Source organism: Sitophilus oryzae, unplaced genomic scaffold (genome assembly GCF_002938485.1).
Source record: "Sitophilus oryzae breed Bouriz unplaced genomic scaffold, Soryzae_2.0 scaffold_179_pilon_pilon, whole genome shotgun sequence".
NCBI lineage: Eukaryota > Metazoa > Arthropoda > Insecta > Coleoptera > Curculionidae > Sitophilus > Sitophilus oryzae.
In genome coordinates this window covers 4,176,699-4,196,499 of record NW_022146501.1, presented here as the reverse complement: position 1 = coordinate 4,196,499, position 19,801 = coordinate 4,176,699, and the positions used below count along the sequence as shown (strand labels likewise).

Sequence of the window (19,801 nt, the reverse complement as noted above, 5' to 3'; positions counted from 1 at the left end):
TGGACTGACATTTCACCTAACCTTCAATTTTATTTATTTTTTTATTATTTATAACACATTATCATGTAAATAGAAAAATATCGAAAAAATAGTTGGAAACAATAAACTAAACAAAATCACTCTTTTTACACGCACAAACAAAAAGTAATCCAAACAGAACTAAAACAACAATCAATCGGAGTTTGGCGCAATAGCAGTTCAATCGATATCCGGGTGAAATAGACTTATGCAGCATTAATAAGGAGCTGAGTTATGTTGCCTTTTTCTTACGGCACGGCAACAGCGCACGGGATTAAATAGAGAGCACTAAGTATATTTTATTTATATGTATATAATTAAAATATAGAAAAAATGCTATTAAAATACAATTTTAATAGCAAAAGACTGTGTATCATACCCGAATAAATTATGTCTAAGTATATATTTATTTTTATACAGGGTGAGTTCTTAAATAAGTTCAAATACTTTTAGGGATGGTATATTTCGACCCCAGAAACACGTCTATGAGGTTTTTCGCGAAAAAAAAATTGGAAATTTTTTAAATCAATTTTGTAATTTTTTTTAATGTTTAGTTAAAAAACATATCTTCATAATATGGCAACATAGGTAGTAGATTAAATTTACAAGAAAGAAACTCCAGAAAAGATCCAGCGGTTTTCAAAATGAACGCGAACAATCATTTTTGTTTAAATTTTCAAAGTAAAAATAGGTATCTCGGTTATTTTGGACTTACAGTAGAACCTCACGAATTCAGATACGGTAGGCGACTCTTATCAACCGGACATTTTAGATATTTTTACTTCTTTATTTCGGATACCATCAAAATTCAAAGGCAAACGAACGAAAGTCCGCATTTTTTTTTGGAAGGTGGACGGTTAGATTCAATATGTAGTCTTTTCTTTGTAGTACAGGAGTCAGGAGTATCGTATATTGTTAAAAAATAGAACCAACTAAACGACTCTTGCTGAAGAAAAGCAAGATTGGATTGCATTGACAAGGAAGGAAGGAAGGATACGTAACATTTCTGTTCCATACGTAACATTTCATTTCTTTCTGTTCCGAAATTTAATATTCCAGAACAAAAAAAAACATATCTACCAAGAACAAATAAAACAATCAAACCATGTACAAAATAGAAAAATTGTAAATGAACTTACGTAAAGAAAGAATTTGTCTCTGGGTTGACTGAACAGTATAATAAGGCAGAGACAAATTGAAGAGACAATACTAGGCATTGGCAACAAAAGAAACAAACGACGACTTAAACGAAACAGAAAATAACAATGTTGTGTTTAAAATGAAACTTAGCAATGCTGTAAAATCTGTATCAAAAAGTATTCTTCTGTACTACAAACTACATAAAGAATATTAAAATCAAAGTATCGATACTTTCTTAAGTATCCCCATCCCTACGATGCCCAGGAGATGCAGGACCGGTGCCGGTCGAAGTGTGAGGTCTCCAATCGAAATTCGTTATTTGTGCGGCTCGCTTTGGCGACAGCCATGAGAAAAAGAAACCGCGAAGGAAATAAACGAGCCTTTGAAGTTCGCTTTTTTTTTGTCATCTGACTAGTTTGGGATTAATAGAACCATATAGATTCCCACCCAAGCTCTCAGGTGAGAGACCTTCTTTCAAGAAGTGAGGCAATTTGTTTGCCATTTATTGTATATTTCTCATTGGTTATTTCCTTTGGACAACTGTAATATTTGAGGGGTTCAGAAGTGAAGTGGATCAAGTACTAGACAACAACTGCTTGAACGCGGATTGACTGTGGGGTGTAGAGGTTCGATAAGGAGGGGTTTCTCGAATCTCAAATTCCAAGAGGGTGAAAACGCCCCTCAAATATTACAATATTTGTTATTTAAAAAACGGTTAGTCTTTCGAGAAAACGCTTGGACACGCATAATTTTGTTTTTTTACATATTTTGAAATTTTTAAAAAAATCATACAGGGTGTTGAAAAAAGTTGGGTAATTGATTAACCACGATTCTGCTTAAACTGCTTGACGTAAAAAGCTTATTTTAGGCAAACGGATTTTTCGAAAGTCAAATTCCAACAAGGTGAAACTACCCCTCAAATGTTACCGAGTTATATAATAATATCACCATATTGTTTTTTCTCATGCTGACATAAATGTGAGAAAATTTTATCCAGCTTTTATGTTAATGGAAATTCTTGCTTTGCTTTATCATCACCATTACAAATGATTAATTCGACCCGATCGAAATCGCGGGTACACGCTAGTATTTTATAAACATATAAAGACGATTATCTTAAAATAGTAGGAAATTGGACTTGATTCATTTTAATTCTGACCACTCCATTTGTAAGAGGGACTCCTGTATATTATTAGCGTTGCATCGAAAAATACGCGTATCATCCTATATCTGACCAACTGTAATTCATTTTTCGCATCGCGCAGAAATAATAAGCGCTCCATTAGTCGCTTAATTGTAACGAGTCATGATTTTTTCATCGGCATCCTCGGAATGTAATCGGGCGCATCGCGATCCCCCGTTCCGATACGGCGCACTTATTATGTGTGGCAATTTCCGATTCTGCCTCGTATCGGCCGGTGCGGCGCGGCTTGTTGCGACCTCTCTACGAGATTAATCGGTTCCTAGGAGAATCGGTTCGCTCAAGTCGTGCGTGGCGGGCGGCCTGATGGCTACAACGACCTGCTCGTTTGTTGTGCGGCGTGATACCGAAACAGATATAACATATATTTGAGGCCTGGATAACTCTTTGGCTCGAATAAAATTGTTTTCGCAGCGAGCCTCCACAAATCTCTTAAAAGAAAGAATTCAGTTGAAAATAAATTTCAAGAATTGCAGTGCGTATTTGTTGCACTCAACTGCTTTACAAGTACAGTGGACACTTGTATGTTATATCAATAGTTAGATTGGTGGGATAAACTGATATTTCGAAATAATAATTGAAATTGTTAATTAAAATAACAGGTGTCTGTTATGAGATGATGCACAAGTAGAGTTGTCACTGGTATAGTATATAAAACAGTGGTATAGGTATATATATAAAACAATAATATACCAGTGACCACTCTCACTGGTATATTATTGTTGCGGACCCGTGTGGACTCGGCCTAACTTAACCTTATATGTCCGGCCCCCATATGACCTTAATATCGCATTTAAGAATAGACACCGTAATTATTCATTCGAACGTTCGAGAACAATCGAGTTCCACTGGAATGGAGGAATATATACGAGAACATTCTAAACCTTCTCTATGCACCTAATGATCTAATGGATTATTCGAGAACTGTTTAGCTATGAGTATATAAGCCGACGCCTGAGGCCTGAGGGGAACAGAAATGTCAAAAGTTGACATATGATATTATTATGTCATTCTATTCAGAGTGTCATTTTCTATCAAATAAAGTAAAATAATACCGAGATTGTCATTTAGAAACGAAAAGTTGTAGTCATTTCCGGTGAAACGGGAAGTGACCAAAACAATTGAATACACCAATCAATCTTAATTTATGTCATATACTAACATACCAAATCTCATCAGGATGAGCCACTTTTGAGACCCGGTATATTATATAATTAAAAGAAAAAATGAGAGTTTGAAATGTTATTAAAAAAATAACAGCTCAACCCGACACAAAAGGAAATAAACATAAGTCAATATATTTTTATAAACAATAATTAGATTCAGAGGTTGACAAAATTGTTATTTCAATGTAACAGTTGGAGGTTTTATTTAAAAATAACAGCTCCAAATAACAGGTTCCTACTTATTAATTTTATTTGTTAATCAGTCATAAAGAAATGCGGAAGTATAAACAATTTTACAGGTTTCTCTAAATCTCTACTATAATCGTATGTAATTCTTAATTAATTTATGAATAATAATATATGATTATGAGAACCAACTGTTATTTTTACATCTGTTATTTTCTGCAAGTCTCAAGCTTTCTACAATTTCATGACGCGGCTTGATATATTTAGGTGTAACTGTTATTTTCATACCTGTTATTATGTTTTTGAAAGAACAAGTGTTTCTAATAATTCATAAATAACAGTTCTAAAATAACCGATCGATAAAAACCCGTTTTTAATTGAATTTACTAGGATTTAATTTATTAGCAGATATAGGTATATATCTCATACAAAAAAATAGTAACCAAGGTCCACCGTAAGTTGTTTGTTGATATTGTTCATCATCATGTAAGTGACGCAGTTTAATGTGTGTAGCGATATTATGTTTATATTGTGCGTTTACCAACAACATTTATTTTCTATTTAACTAGATTTTTTAATTGAAGAAAAAGGAAAATCGTTTAAAAGCTCTTCTCCGACAGCTTATTACAGCTGGACGCGCGCTGTTGCGGCCTGTTCTGGGAAATACGCGAGAGAACTAGACGTAATTTATCGGCAGTTGTGGCCAATAGACAAGACAATGGCCGGCCGGGGAATCGAATCTGATCAAAAGCGAATTTAAATAGTGGCAAATGGATATTCGGAGCGGCGCGGCTTCGCTAAAAGGCCTTCTTTTTCTTTTCTAGCCGCTGCGTGTACGAGCTTTCAAGGCTAGAGAAGCGAAATCGTTTTGCTTTTGCAAGGCTTTTGCCGTCTTAGTCCATATTTGGTTCCAGAAGCATTGATATACTTTTCTACAAAATGTTTCTGTTCTCTTAAGAGTCCATTTCACTAGTCTGAAAAAGTAGCGAAATAAACGTTCGGCATTTAACGTTTTATGTAAAACTGGCTAGGTATTTTTACACAAATGAAGAAGAAAATTAAAGATAAAGGATTATACTATATCCGTCTTAGACAAGGAAAGAGAGGGGACGGGTAACACGCATATTCTCCCGTGATCGGTTAGTGAGGCCAAAATTCGATCGGCGGCCATACTTTGGTGACAAGATTTCGAAGTGACACCGAGCGAATTTTTATGTTTTTTGTGACAACTGTTGCGTTTTAAATTTATAAACTGTGTTGTTTAGTACGGTGAGATGTTCAGCGTATGGCTGCAAAGGCCGAAGCGAGAAAAAAGTGGCTGGAATTACATTTCACAGGTAAAAACATACGATACACACCTTTTGTTATGTGGTCATAAAATGTACATTTTTTTCATTATAGCAGTAAAAATATGTAAAATGCTTTTAATATGTCTTGTACCACATCCAAACCAAACTATTTTTAATAATTCCAAGTAGTATTTTCAATAGCCTGTATTATAATGAATGTTTGAAACTATAAATATTGCTACTCAGACCGGATTTCACCAGTGGTGTAGGGAATTATAATCAGAGAAATACAACTTCCGCAATAAAAATATTTTTATATATTTTACACGTAAAAAAATGTATAAGGTATTGTTATCAAATATGTAAAATAATTGTAAACTATAAAAAAGTTAAAAATTCTAGTGATAAAAAATCTATATGTATAGTTGTTATATAAAACTTAAATTTACCTGCCAAGATTTGTTGGGGGTGGACAAACTTGTGGTGGGCTACTTGTTACTACATACATATATTTTTTTATATATTCTTTTAAAAAATTGGCTAATTTAAGTGTATAATAATAGTTTCAGTGAGTAATTAATAAAAATTTAAAAATAAATAAAATAACACAAAGCTTCTAGAATTGATTTATTTTTTTGTGGATAAATTCGGATATTCTTAAAAATAGGATATTCTTATGATTGAAGGTAACAAATATTAAAAATTACATTATTCATCGAATCTGTACGCCGTACGCAAGTGTGAAGGGTAATGGCTAGATTCATTATTATACCGTATGGTCGAAAAAAAACGACGTCCAGTTGGCTTGTAAATGACGATCGACGACATTCCCTATATAATTTTACATATCAAATGACAGCGATCTTCATTTCATAGCCATCGCTGACGCCGTCTTTTTTCGATGTCGTTTTGTATAGCTTTTATGTCATTTTATATGTAGAATTATATGAGGAATGTCATCGATCGTAATTTACAAGCCAACTGGACGTCGTTTTTTTTTCGATTATAGTGTATAATAATGAATCTAGCCAATTCCCTTCACACTTGCTTACGGATTCAATGAATAATGTAATTTTTAATATTCATTTGTGAAATTTGTGAAAGACGCCGTTTTTTTCGATCATACAGTATATATGAATATACACGTTTAAAATATATGTTTATTACATTATTTTTTATTTAATTATACATTATACACTTGTTAATAAATAAATAATTGTCTTGATAATCAGTCCACTGTGACTGTAAAATAAATTTTGCATTATCGACTGAGATATCCTAATATTATAAAGGTGAGACTATAAAATACAAAATTGTGTATGCATTACTCAAAAATGAACGATATATTAGTTTACGTTTTAATAAATATTTTGTACCGTCTAGGTACAAGCTAATTTCTGGTGCTACGCCATTGGAGAATTTCGCGTGGTGACAACTTGCCTCACTTTCAGCTGCCGTGTTACCTGTCCCCTCTCTTTCCTTGTCTAAGATATCCGTTGTAGCACATTTTTAGACAACTTCTTTATTTTTAAGATCTTGATGGTCAAACATCAACAAAATATTCCTTATGTTTGGACTAAATTTTCTCGAAAATAAAGACATAATTTTAAATTCCGTCACAATACAGAAATAGATTGAAGTTTTGTGATTACAGTGATATATAATTTATATGGTTTTGTAACAAATTGCTCGCTATTTTATGGCAAATGCTGAAGCTCTACAAACATTAATCAAGCCTTAATCAAAGCACGTGTGTTTGGAATTTTCGTTGTACCTTAACACGACAGGATCGGGCTAAGCCTTAGGCAGATTTCTGAAATATAATATATATTTCCTTCGGCCACACACCCGCTTTACCCATGTACATATAACTAAAATATACTCAGCCTAATCTCCCAAAAGTGAAGCCCAAACAGTGAAAGAAAAATATGGAATTCTGCATAAGTCTATTTCATCGGATATTCATTTAACTGCGCATGCCTTACCTGAACAAGTTTTCATTGGTCGGTGTTTTTAAAGGGAAATGGTTGACTGACATTTCACCTAACCTTAGAGCGGTCGATTTAGCGACCATCAATCTATAAAGGATTAATGTTGCTAAATATCATGTTAAAGTGTGTCATGTTAAATACAAAAATGTATCAGTGTATGCGTTATTATTTAGACTTTCTTGAGTCATCTCTGTATACGGTTAAGGTTATCTCAGCTGGTCTACAATTATGTTAAATTTGCCTATAATTATGTTAAATTTCTTGTTAACTACTAGAGTCGTTGGTATGTTATTTGTATGATATTTTGCAATTTTCAGTCTCACTGTGGTACACATCACAAGTATATGGGAGAGGTAGCTAATGCTTATTTAATTAGGCAAAGAAACTAAGGTCCTCCCACTCTGTGTATCAAGGCCCACCAATGCATAGACAGTAATGAAAAAGCAAACGATCTAGCTAAAAAAGGAGCGAACACTCCACTAACTGGACCAGAACCGTTCTGCTTCCCAAGTGGAAACCAACATAAAGCAGAATTCAAGAACCTGGAAGACTCCATCCATAACCTGGAATGGAAATCCTCCAACGGCCTAAGACACTCGAAGAATTTTAACAGAACACAGTCTCCCCAATAAACATCTCGATAGACTGAAGCAGGTGGATGACACTTCTTATGGGAGAACTGGCAATGGTTGAAAACTTGACTACAAGCGATTTTCTAGGAATCTTCCTTACCGATAAATTATTGACAAGAGTGACAGATAAAGCCTTGACGTTCTTTCAGTATTCCAGTTCATCTCTTTTTCTTTCTAAAGTGTGCGTTGAAAGGAGACAAAAACAATTTTTGGGGACCCATAATTTGTTATTCGAACACGACTTTTCTCCTTGTCGGGTCGTTGACGTTGACTTGTCGCCATTTTATTCCTTTTGTTTTTTGTTTAGACGCTGCATTTTGCTTTGCAAATTTAATACATAAATTATTTAGGCAAATATATAGGTTTTTAATAAAACTCCTCGGACTAACGTGTAGGTAAGTGTTGATAATTTTTTTTTCATCTTAACATGCTCATTGTCGTTCTCCTGATTTTAGGTGACAGAAAAGGATCATCAAATCAAATTGAATTTTATATTTTCCTTCCTATTTATCCTTCCTAAATATCAACGAGATGAGCCATCGGAAGAAAGGGACCATAGTACAAAACAGAAAGGTGATCTTTTTTCTTTCCACTTCGGATATTGAAATTATTATATACTGTAGTCGTGTTCGGCATTATGCTCTGAGAAATATAGATAAACAAAGAACAACAGATATAAAGCATCCCAGAGGAAAAGAGAGGCAATACCTGTATGTACTCTCTCTGATATTTGTGAAAGTTACAGCAAAGTATTGTTGTAAATGTCATCTTTTTGATCGACCTGAAAACTTCGAGCAAAAAGATGACACTTTCAACAATACCCTGACAGATATCAGAGACGATACAGGTTTTTCCTCTCTTTTCCCCTGGAATACTTTTAATTTATTATTCTTTGTTTATCTAGATTTCTCAGAGCACTATGAACGAACTCAGCTTGTATGTTTGAAATAATCGTCCAGTTGGCTTAAAAATGATGATCGAAGACATTTCCCATATAATTTTACTTTCAAAATTATGATATATCTTTTATTTCTAAGCCATCTATGACGCCATTTTTTTCAGTTTTGTTATAATTAATTTTGTCTCTTGATCTACTTGTAACATTATTCTTTTAATTTTATTAATTTATTGTGGTGAAATTAATTTCTGTTGTATATTTGATATTGATATTAAACATATTTTTAAAAAATGGTGTATTTTTTGTGTTTTTTGTGTATGTCATAATTAAAAATAAATGTGTATATCATAATTAAAAATATATTTTGTGTATGTCATAATAAATAAATAAAAATTTTTATTTTTTTAAACTTCCCGCCATGCGTGACAATTTAGTCCGTAGTTCCTACAAGCGAAATTGGGGGCGCTAGTAGCAGTAGACTTATCAACAGTGTCAAATTTAAACGTCAATTTCACTTTCCAATATTTAGCAAGGCGCTCGCACTTCTTCTTGTGTATGTGTTTTGTGGACTGAAGCTTGGAAACAACGGCGAATGCAGATTCTGTGGGGAAAATGGGGAAGCACTAAAACACCTCATCAACGAGTACGCCTAGACGCCAAACATTGTAAAATATTGGCATTTGTTAAAGCCCTAGGACTGTATGATGAGTTATAACTCAAGAAAGGGCCATCTATATATTTTCACATAAAAACTAACCATCATGATCATTCCCCGATCAGTTCAGATTTCTGTCGTTCCGTTTTTTTTTTCGGGTACCACTTTGGGGTACCACTATAGTCTCCATGGTGACTCGGTATATCGACAACGGCAGCGGCGATGGTCGCACCAGTCAGCGGGGGAGCGGTCGCCACGTCTGCTTCTAAAATTAGACATCGATGTCTCCGAGCAGTCGGTGGTGGTACCAAAACCGCACCACGGCGAACCAACCCAAAAGTGCAAGGCCGCCGGCGGGCGCATAACACACGGTATAGGTACCCTATCTCGCGCCAGCAACGCCAGGATATAAATTACACGAAGTGAATGGATTTATCTTGCCTTTTCTTATTTGATAGTGTACATACTCGATGACAAGAGATGGCTAAGCAGATAAGCAGATGGGTAGGTGCAGGTTCGGTTCGCTGTGTGTCCTCCATCGAAGATAGTATACTTGGCGGATTGGCAAAAATTAAACAGGGCCGTCTTGAACCCTTTCGATATTGGAGGAGACATATTAGAAAAACGGGGCAACATTGCAAGTCTTGCTAGAGAAATATTTTGATGAACTAGTCAAAAAAAGATGTGTATTTCGTTCCATTGAGATGTGTGTAATTTTCAAAATTTATTTTTTTCGACTATTTGGATTAGTCGCCAGCAGTAGATCTCAGTTGCGTCCATTTTTAGGGTCCCATATCTCAAACGAACAACCCTTATACATCACTAATTTTCTATGCAAATTTCGTGTGATAAAGATGTAAAAATATAGAAACAAATGTATATGTGACGTTTATTTCTTTTTATTTAGTGCACCAAATTTACGATCGGATAATATTTTCTAAAATCGTTGACATAATATCCTGTATATTTTCGATTATTTTTCATAGGATGCCAGTTTCTCAAAAAACAAAATTTGATTTACTTGATATGGGCATATTTTTGAGTAGAGAGCTAACAGTGTTAATAAAATGAATTACTTCTCTCTCTCTCTCTCTCTCTCTCTCTCTCTCTCTCATGATATTTACAGTTTATACATTATATACATTATTACATATTATCTATTTGCTTTAACAGTCTCTGGTTGAAAAATCAACCAACACCCCCCACTCCCTTATTTGTTAACTTTTTGAAAAATGCTATTAAAAAGATATGCTCCCTTTGTGCTAGTTTATATATTTTTAAAGTCAATTTGATCAAACTACACCTACAACATACCTACTGCCCTATAAAGGGTTATATCAGTTTTCTTTGTAAAAGTCAGTTTTGTAACATCGTCTGTTTTTCCTCTTACCCTTAATATAAGAAAAATTAATTAAAATAAGGTTAAAAATGTACAGGACAACAACTGTATTATTTTGAACTCGAAGACCTAACTAAAACTGCCCGCTAAAAAACGGTAACGATTTACGAATTTCATGGTTCCGGTACCGAAAAACAGGTTCGCCGGCAAACGAATCGGACGCACGCTGCTTCAGAGCGATTTCAATTCATAAATAAGTGTGCGATTTTGTCTGTAATCGTTTGCGGTCGTTCAGAGGCGTACCAAAAAAATTCACTGTATTTTTTCTCTGGTTCTGAAAAGACTGAATGAATGATATTTAGTTTAAAAAAACATGTAAAAATCAAATATTTTCCTTGATTTGAGTAAGAACAGTCTTCGGACTGTCACGGGCTTTTGACAGGACGATGTCTCCTCAATGAACACCTCAGGAGATATGGAGAAGATGGAAAAAACAAAACACCTAATGACTGAGTGCGCCGAGACGACAACCATTCGAGCCAAAAACTTTGGTATATACGACTGATATCGGAGATGGAGAACTAACCTCTGTAAAACCGTCTCAAATACTTTCTTTTGTCAAAGCCTTGATAATTACTGTCCCCCATTCACGCAGTTTTGTAGCTTTTAACTGTCCAAGAACGCGATACTCTCCCTCCATTCAAATAGGTCATAAAATTCAGAACCATGGTACAAAGAATACAAGGTATGATATTGCGCAGGTTGGTCGCTACGTCACAGGTGATAACAGGCGCTATTGGTCAGCACGCTCCGCGCGCCAGTTCAAATCGTCAAGATATTGTTATAAACCTTTTTTTTTTGTTTATATACCGTCCTATTTAAGTGAGGTTAAGAATAATGATTGACAGTTCACCACTTTTTTTCGTTCTCGATTTAAAAATTATGGAGATAAGGAGAAACCAATATCAACTTTATCCATCTCAAAACATCCTTTGAAATTAACTTTTTCAAGTTTGAAAATGTTTTCAACTTGGCAATTGACATGTTTAGGTATCAGTCTATCGCGCAGAGCTCCTTTCAGAACCGTTCTCGAATAGCCCAGGCTTAAAGATCTGAAATTTGTGAATGGAGGACAGTAAGAAAGGGATCAAGGAAGGGATCTATAAGGAAATAATAGATCTAAAAGCTCACGGTGATTCAATCTCCAATCTACAGTGGGCAGGAATTTACCGAGAATGGACTCTTTGATTGACAACTAAATCGGGCAGTCGCACGGCATATAATGAGCCGTCTCGTCTTCATCTTTATGTTCTCTGCAGTCTAAAGAGTGAAGTGTCATTTAGCTCAGGGTTGCCACAACCTACATATGTATTTGCTTTAATGATTGCACGGCTACACCACTATCGCCCGAGCTACACATTTTGAAAATTTACATATATCGTATAAAAAATAATAGCAGAACAGTAAATCAGCTGACTAAAGCTAAGTTAGTACATCAAAAGAGGCCGCAAGTGTACTTCGCCATCAGTGTTTTCAGGTGTTGAGTAAAATGTCAGTATGAAATGGGTCATTAGTCAAGGACCAACAGAAAATAGCCAAAAACAGTAAATAGACAGGATTGCTTAATTCCTTAAATAATACATAATACGTACTTTGGCCAAATTTCTCTGCTCAATTACGTCACTGTAGATCACACTCTAACTTCCACTCGTTTGTATACGGGAATATTATTCAATTCCTATTTCACTTCCTCCCATGTCAGCAAGGACTGCAGTTTCTATGGACAAATTTGGCCGATTAAACATTCCTAAATAGTTTCTAATAAAAAAATAAACCGGTCTAATTTGTCAATAAAATCGGTAGTTTCGCGGCATTAATTTTGATGTCATTGCAACCCTTGCTGGCATGAGAGGAAATGAAATGGGAAATGAATATATTGACATATAACTACAAACGAGTGGAAGTGAGACTCGTAATCATGCTTAAAAAATAATTAAAAAATAAACAACCCAGTTTAGAAAGTTACTATATTTAAAAATAGCTAATCGCCGGAAATAAGGCACAAGTCTGATGGGGGGTAACATCAAAAACCAAGTAACTTAAGATTCTTTATCGCTTTATCTCAAATCTTGCGATAAATACATGCAACTTAAACAGTCATAAAGATAACCGAAGAGAATTAGCAATTTTAGGGTTCATCGTTTCACTGCATATTGATTTCACCTTAACATAAGGAAAAACTTTCTTATTATTTATTACTCTAAATAATTAAAAATTATTGGAAATTTCGCCAAAAGTGATTTTTTATTCAAATATTATATATTCAGTATTTGAAGACTTAAACTAAAACAGATCACTGATTGAATAACATCTTTCCATAAGCGGCTTATTTCTAAAATCACTTAAATGAACTGGGAACTACTATTACTATATGAAGCATTCTTCATTAAATTTAACAGAGATATCATCAACAGTTGACATGTTTTAATAGCCTAATAATCTACATAATTATTTTAACAGTCGATTGCCAATTAGCAATTCAAATTGGTTGTAATTATAATAATAATATATTTGGTTCGATGTCAAACTTGGATATGAAATTATCAAACGAATTATGTTACAAAACGTGCGTTATCTATAGTATAGAAGCTTTCTTCTTCCAATATAATAATTAATATTCATAAAGAAGATGTCTTACTTTGTACTGACATCTTTTTATCTAATGGGGAACACCAATAATGTCAGATTTAATTACAGTAACTGAGTAACACATTATACCATATGATCGAAAAAAAAAACGGCGTCAATGATGGCTGGAAAATAACAATCGATGTGATAATTTTGGCGAGGTGAAACCCTAGACGTATTGTACTTGGCCAGTACTCTTATTCTTTTATTTTTATATGGTGTAGTTTAAACTTCAAGAAAATTTAATTTTTTGGAAATAGATTATGTGTATAGAAAAATGTTCTATCCTTTTTTAATCTTCCTGTAATTAGTATTAATTTTTGAAAGTTTTATGTTAATGATTAGTAAATGGCGTCTAGAGGTAGACCTCGCCAAAATTATCATCGATTTTCATTCCCCAGCCATCTTTGACGCCGTTTCTTTTTCAATCATACGATGTTTAATGGCTACGTCATGTAATCAAATATTGGACCGATCGGCTCCATAAGAATGTATTATTTTCACTTTTGCAACTAAATAGTTGGCCGACTAAAAATTACATGTCAGTGCGTACCCTAATTATCCTAAAACAACTCACAAGGGAAAGGCAGAAAAATGCTTGCTTCATTTAGAAATATGTAATAATTACTTTTATTCAATTATGCGTTAATTGTTTTGAGTAGTGTATTTAATATTTTAGAAAGTTTAGCATAGAATTTTAAACACTCTGTATGGTTTAAGATTACGGTATTTATAGAAAAGTAAGTACATACCAACTATAGTAAATACCTGGAATCCTGGAATAGTTTTGATTTCATAGCATTTCCTGTATTGTTAATAATTTTTTTAAAAAATGCTGAAAATATTATTTTTTTATTTAATTGTTAATATCTCTTAAACTATCAAAATAGATTTAATAATATTTAGGATTATGTAAAGTGATCATAAATGAAGCCAAAAATGCAATAATATACAGGGTGTTCTATTTTTTAAAAAATCATCACGATTTTAAGCCACCCTGTAGAAGTTAAAATATTTTCCTGAAATGCATCTCTAATACATACTCTGGTTTCTAGGAGTTACAGATGCCCGACGCACTATGGCCGGACCCTGTATAATAAATAACTATTACTTATATTTTAAACTAAAGAATCGCAAAACTAATTCCTTTATAAAATATCCCGATATTACAACACGTTATCGCCCTCTTTTGCATAAAGGAAAAGCCGAAGCGAAGACAATGTACCCGTCAAATATTATTAATGTCTTTATACTACCAAGAAATATTAATATAAAACGAACGCTAAACCAACACCCACCCTCCTATTCCTTAGGATATCCTTTTTGCGCCACGCAATCACAATCCTAAAGAGAAATCAGTTACCTAACCGTATAATTTCTTCGGCCTACGTCTGGCCGTGCCACGGTCATTAATATTTGCCGAATAGAAAAAAGGAGAATTGCTAAAAAGCCGAAGAATCGCTGCTTCGCTGTGGAGTTCGCCAACGAGCCAATTAACGTGAAAAAAGTCCGATGGCGATCGTGATTTGAACGTTAAATGTATAACGTAAAAAAGCATCATACAAAGAGTATAATACTTATTTGTGGACAGAGATGCAGTGCTGCAGAGCTCCAAAAAATAATAGAATAATTTCGGGTAATATGGAATAGACCGGGTAATATGGAATACCTTATATTTCGAAAACAATATGCGCCATCAATGTTCTAATAGTTAAAATAGCCAATATCTCAGTCGTTCATAAAACTGAAAATTACAGGCGTTGGTTAAATTTTAATTGTGTAGTAATTTTCATAGTTGTTTCTTTGGTCAGGTGCTAATCAAAGTATACAGTACCTATTTGTTTACCATGTATTTAGTTAATACCTTCGGGTTAATGTTTAACAATATTCTGTTGTTTCTGAAACATGTTTTGCGGGTAATATGGAATATTTCATATTACATGACATGTGAGTATTCCATATCGCTCGACCATAATCATCGAAGGGTGAATAGTTTATAGGATCTTTTTAATAGAACTATTTTTAATGCTTCTAGTTGGGGGTTGGAACCTTTGGTTTTACAACAGCAAAATAAAACACTAATTCACACATTTTAGCATCATCAGCACATGATTAAAACTAAACTATATTCTACATTTTGAGCATTTATATAGGCACTCTGTTGGTACTGACCAAGCGTGACAAAATGAGCCAAAAGCGAGTCAAAATCTATCTCGTGTAAAAATTAATTACCTTCCATTGTCTAAGTCGTTTTCTGTCAAAGTTTTTACAAATGCCGAGACGAAAATACCTATTTGTGTGCAATTTTTGTACATAAAACAACTAGTAGTAGTAAATTTTGTTTACCGTTTATATATAATTATTTATCCTATCCCATATTACCCGCCATACCTATTCCATATTACCCGCCACTTTTTTTTGGCTACACAAAAGTTCACATTTCTCTATATTCTTTTGTAACTTCATAATCTTTCTAGATATCTAATTTTTACAGGAGACTCTTTTAAACAACATTACTAGCTATTTATTTTCAAAATTTGAGATTAAAAAAAACAGTATTATTGAATTTATATAGAAAAATAAAAATGGTAAATATTCCATATTATCCGAAATTACTCTAGAATTAATACATGAGCCTCTCGTTTAACACAAAGCGTTACACTCAAATTGTGTGTGCACTATGTGCGCATATTTGAAATAAAACTTCTTACTAACTGGTATATGACTTAAATCAGCCATGGCCACCCTATATAGATTGAAATTTGAAATAGTATTTTATTAAAAGAAAATGTCAAAAGTTGCAGTATAATAGCTTTTGTTCGGGTTCTTATTATTACCGATTCTGAACCGTCCTAGAACTAGGCAGCGCATGCACAAATTTAATAATTTCTTTACATGTCCATCTGCGCATGAGTATCATAGTTCTAGGACGGTTCAGAATCGGTAATAAAAAAAACCCGAAGTAAGCTAATATGTCATTCTATTAAGAACGTCACTTTCTATCAAATAAACTCACAACACTCTATCAAATAAAATTAAAAAATATCGAGGCTAATTGAATAGTAGTCAATAAAACCTGATTTATGTCATATACTAACATGCCAAATCTCGTATTTTTTTCTGAAAAAATAAAAGTTGTAATTATGGGTGAATCACTTTTGAAAAACACCCAATATGTATATATTTGTATTGTACAACTATTGGTAAATGACACCATATTGCTTAATTGTTACGGCCGCAATATTGTTTGTTTCATGTTATATGTAACAATACACCTATATGAAAGTGGCAACATTTTTTAGATCAAATTAATTTTTTGAATCTGATTAAAGTATATTTTGATAAATAATTCGAAGACAGAAATAATTACGCATTAAAAGAAATATATTTTCAAAATATAAAAAAGTAAAATCAAAATGCTGCCTATAGTGTTATAAAGTAATATAAAAATAAAAAGAAATATTGTGCATCTGAATTCGTATCAAAAAGAAAGTTTTCTATAAAAGTACAAGAGAAAGCAAAACAGAAATCGCAGGTTGCAGTTCCAGATAAGACAACAGGTGAAATTAAACTGTACTGATGTTGAAAACTGGTGATCCTGTCTCCTCTCTAGGGCAAATTGGCAGTAACAACAAAATAAAAGTGAAATAGACATGAAAAACACGACGTAGAACACGAATGAAGAAAATATCAAAAAATTTGGGATTATCATTAATCTCTGTTAAGTATCTACCTAAAAATTTGGTATACAGTCAGATATGCAAAAAAACGAAATGGAGAATTTTTTCTTCAAGTTTAAAGTTTTTATTTTTTTTTTGCTTTTAGCCCTATTTTCATGAATTTTTTAGTAAACTGTATATAAATCTATTAACTTTAATACACAACTTTAGTATTTGACTTATTATACAGGGTTAATTGAAGGGGTGTCTTTGCCCTTACTTTAAAACACCCTGTGCAATAATTTCGTAAGTAACTTTTCCTAAATTATTATTTTTCGATCAGAACCATGTGTCTTGAACATTTTCTTTTTTGATTCATGCCTTGGTTAATTTTTAAGAGCGAAATTAACTTGCCACCAACAATTTGCAATTTGTTCAACTACCATTTCTTTATGATATTATTTCTTAATATCACGAGGTGGCTCTGGTGACTATTGTCGTAATACCATATCGACACTGATTAGAACTCTATATTAAAATTTAAAAAAAGTTAAAAAGTAAAGATACGACAGGCTTTTGGTTTTAATAAATATTAGTAACACTATAACTAAACTAAGGATATTAAAAAAAATAACTGTAATAACTTTGTAAAAATACTCTAATACTTTGTATTGCCTTCAGCTGCAAATATGTTGTGTTATATTTTCCCATTTTTCTTCAAGAACCAAGCGAATATTCATAATTTCGGCCATCTTCAACAAGATTAATGACTTTTGCACAATATTCGACTCTAAGAACCATATTCAATCGCACACAACAATAATCACCAAAGCCACCCATCATTATGACGAAAAACATCAAAAAGTAACGATAATTGAAAACATTGCAAAATTGTTTGTAGCAAGTTTATCTTGCTCTTAAAAATTAACCAAGGCGTGTGTTGACATGAGTCAAAAAACAAAATATTCTTCTGTCCGAAAAATAATCTTTTAGAAAAATTTGCTCACGAAATTATGGCATAGGGTGTTTTAAAGATAGAGTAAAAAACAACTCTTCGATTAACCCTTTATAATAAGTCAAATAATAAAGTTTATAAAAAAGTGAGTTTACGAATTAATGTTGATATATTTATATACAGCTTGCTAAAAAAAATCAAGGAAATAGGGCTTAAAATAAAAAAAATATAAAACATTTTAAACTTGACCAAAGATTTTTCCGTTGCGTTTTTTTTGCATCTGAGTGTGTAATAATTAATGACGTAAAATTTCCAGAAATATATTTCGGAAATATTTCCTGAAACATTGGAAATATATGGAAATATTGGAAATATATGAAATATTTTAAAAAATAAGAAAAACTGAAATATTTATTTATAAAAATGATAACAAAACATCGCAAAACACAAAATGCTAATACATAAACACAAATAAAGAGTTATTCTTCAAATTAAAAAATAAATTATGGTTAAATTTGTACAAAAAAAATATTCTTGACACACTAGTCGAGCAAGAGGCATATCTTTATCGCTGTCATCAGCATCACACGCAAAAAAACTGATCTATTGCCGTTTCCTATTTTCTTCAGCAAGTTTTCATTGCGGGATACATAGAGTAGCTTAGCGGCTCTATCATTAGTAAGCCTGTTTCTCTTTTTTGAATGAATATGACTATAAACTCTAAAACTGCGTTCCGTGGCAGCCAAAGATGCTGGCATCATCAACATTCGTGAAGCTACTTGTGATAATGAAGATGAAGAACACAGTCCTTTCCACCAGGAGACTGGGTTATCAAAACTACTTTTCCATATAAAGTTATTTCCAAATAACTTGCCACTTCTACAACGGTAATCTGCTATTTCATCTATTATTTCTTGCTCCTTTATATTGAGTTTATTTTTTGATATATTAAGTATGCTGCATTCTATGGTAGAAAGAATTTGGGTTTCATCAAGTTCAGAACCTTGTGATTTTGGATTTAGTAATTCTGCAGCATAATGCATTTAATAGCAAATTTTTCTCTTTTGTCAACAAACTCCAACAATTCGGATTTTTCTTTGTCGTCAAGTGAGGACAATGCAAGATTATTCTGAATTACCCTTTTAATATCACAAAATGCTTTTACAGAAAAATGAATAGTGCTATACTCTCCTTCTACAATTTTTAACCATTTGCCAATAGCTTTGCCAAAGATATATTAATAAACATCGAGTTTGAATCGTTAATGACAAGATTTAAGTATTTTTTAAAATATTTCCATTATTCCCAATATTTCCGAGACACGTTTGAAAATTTCCAATATTTCCATTTACAACACTAGTAATGATAATCGATTGTCAAATAAAAAAAAATACGGTGAACATAGATCTGAAATTTTGGAAAATAATCAGGCTACACCTGTAACCGTACCTACCTGTCAATGCAAAAATTCGTGACTCCGTATCCTGGCCTCAATAAACAAGTCTCTAAATCACTGTTATTACGCTAAGTCAATTCAAACTCGAAACGTCAGTCAATCGAGTCTGAAGTCAGTCAGTCGAGCAAAAGGGCAGCGCGCGGTGACACGACGTGACACATCCACACTGACCCACTACGACCGGACGCGTGAACGCGAAAGACGGCGGAAAAATGCGGCAAAGACGCGAAACCTCGCGGAGACCGTTTACCTGTGCCGCGCTCTGTGCGAAATCGTCGGCAAACTGACGACTGGCCGGACCTGTGAGAAGTACCGAAGTACCACCGGGCGGCGTGGAGTCGCCCACGGCGTAAGCGCTCACTTGTTTTTCGGGGCGAAGCACGGTGGGGTACCGCCGCGGCCGCAGCTCGAGAACCCGGCCGTAAATCTGAATTATACAGGGCTGAGCGCTTAAACGCGGCTGGAAGAGAATCCGTTTCGAAATCTGTGGTTTTCGAGCAAAAAAAATGCAAACATCTCTCTTCACCT

The 19,801-nt window shown here is 33.5% G+C and overlaps 1 protein-coding gene across 1 annotated transcript in view; it reads right to left on the bottom strand.

The window, feature by feature from the left end:
• Window positions 1–19,615, bottom strand: part of LOC115882710 (leucine zipper putative tumor suppressor 2 homolog) — a 155,545-nt gene extending 135,930 nt beyond the window's left edge. The window contains exon 1 of the mRNA XM_030900933.1: window positions 19,271–19,615. The gene's annotated coding sequence lies outside the window, so the exon portion shown is untranslated. The remainder of the gene's footprint in view (window positions 1–19,270) is intronic.
• Between the last annotated feature and the right edge of the window lie 186 nt (window positions 19,616–19,801).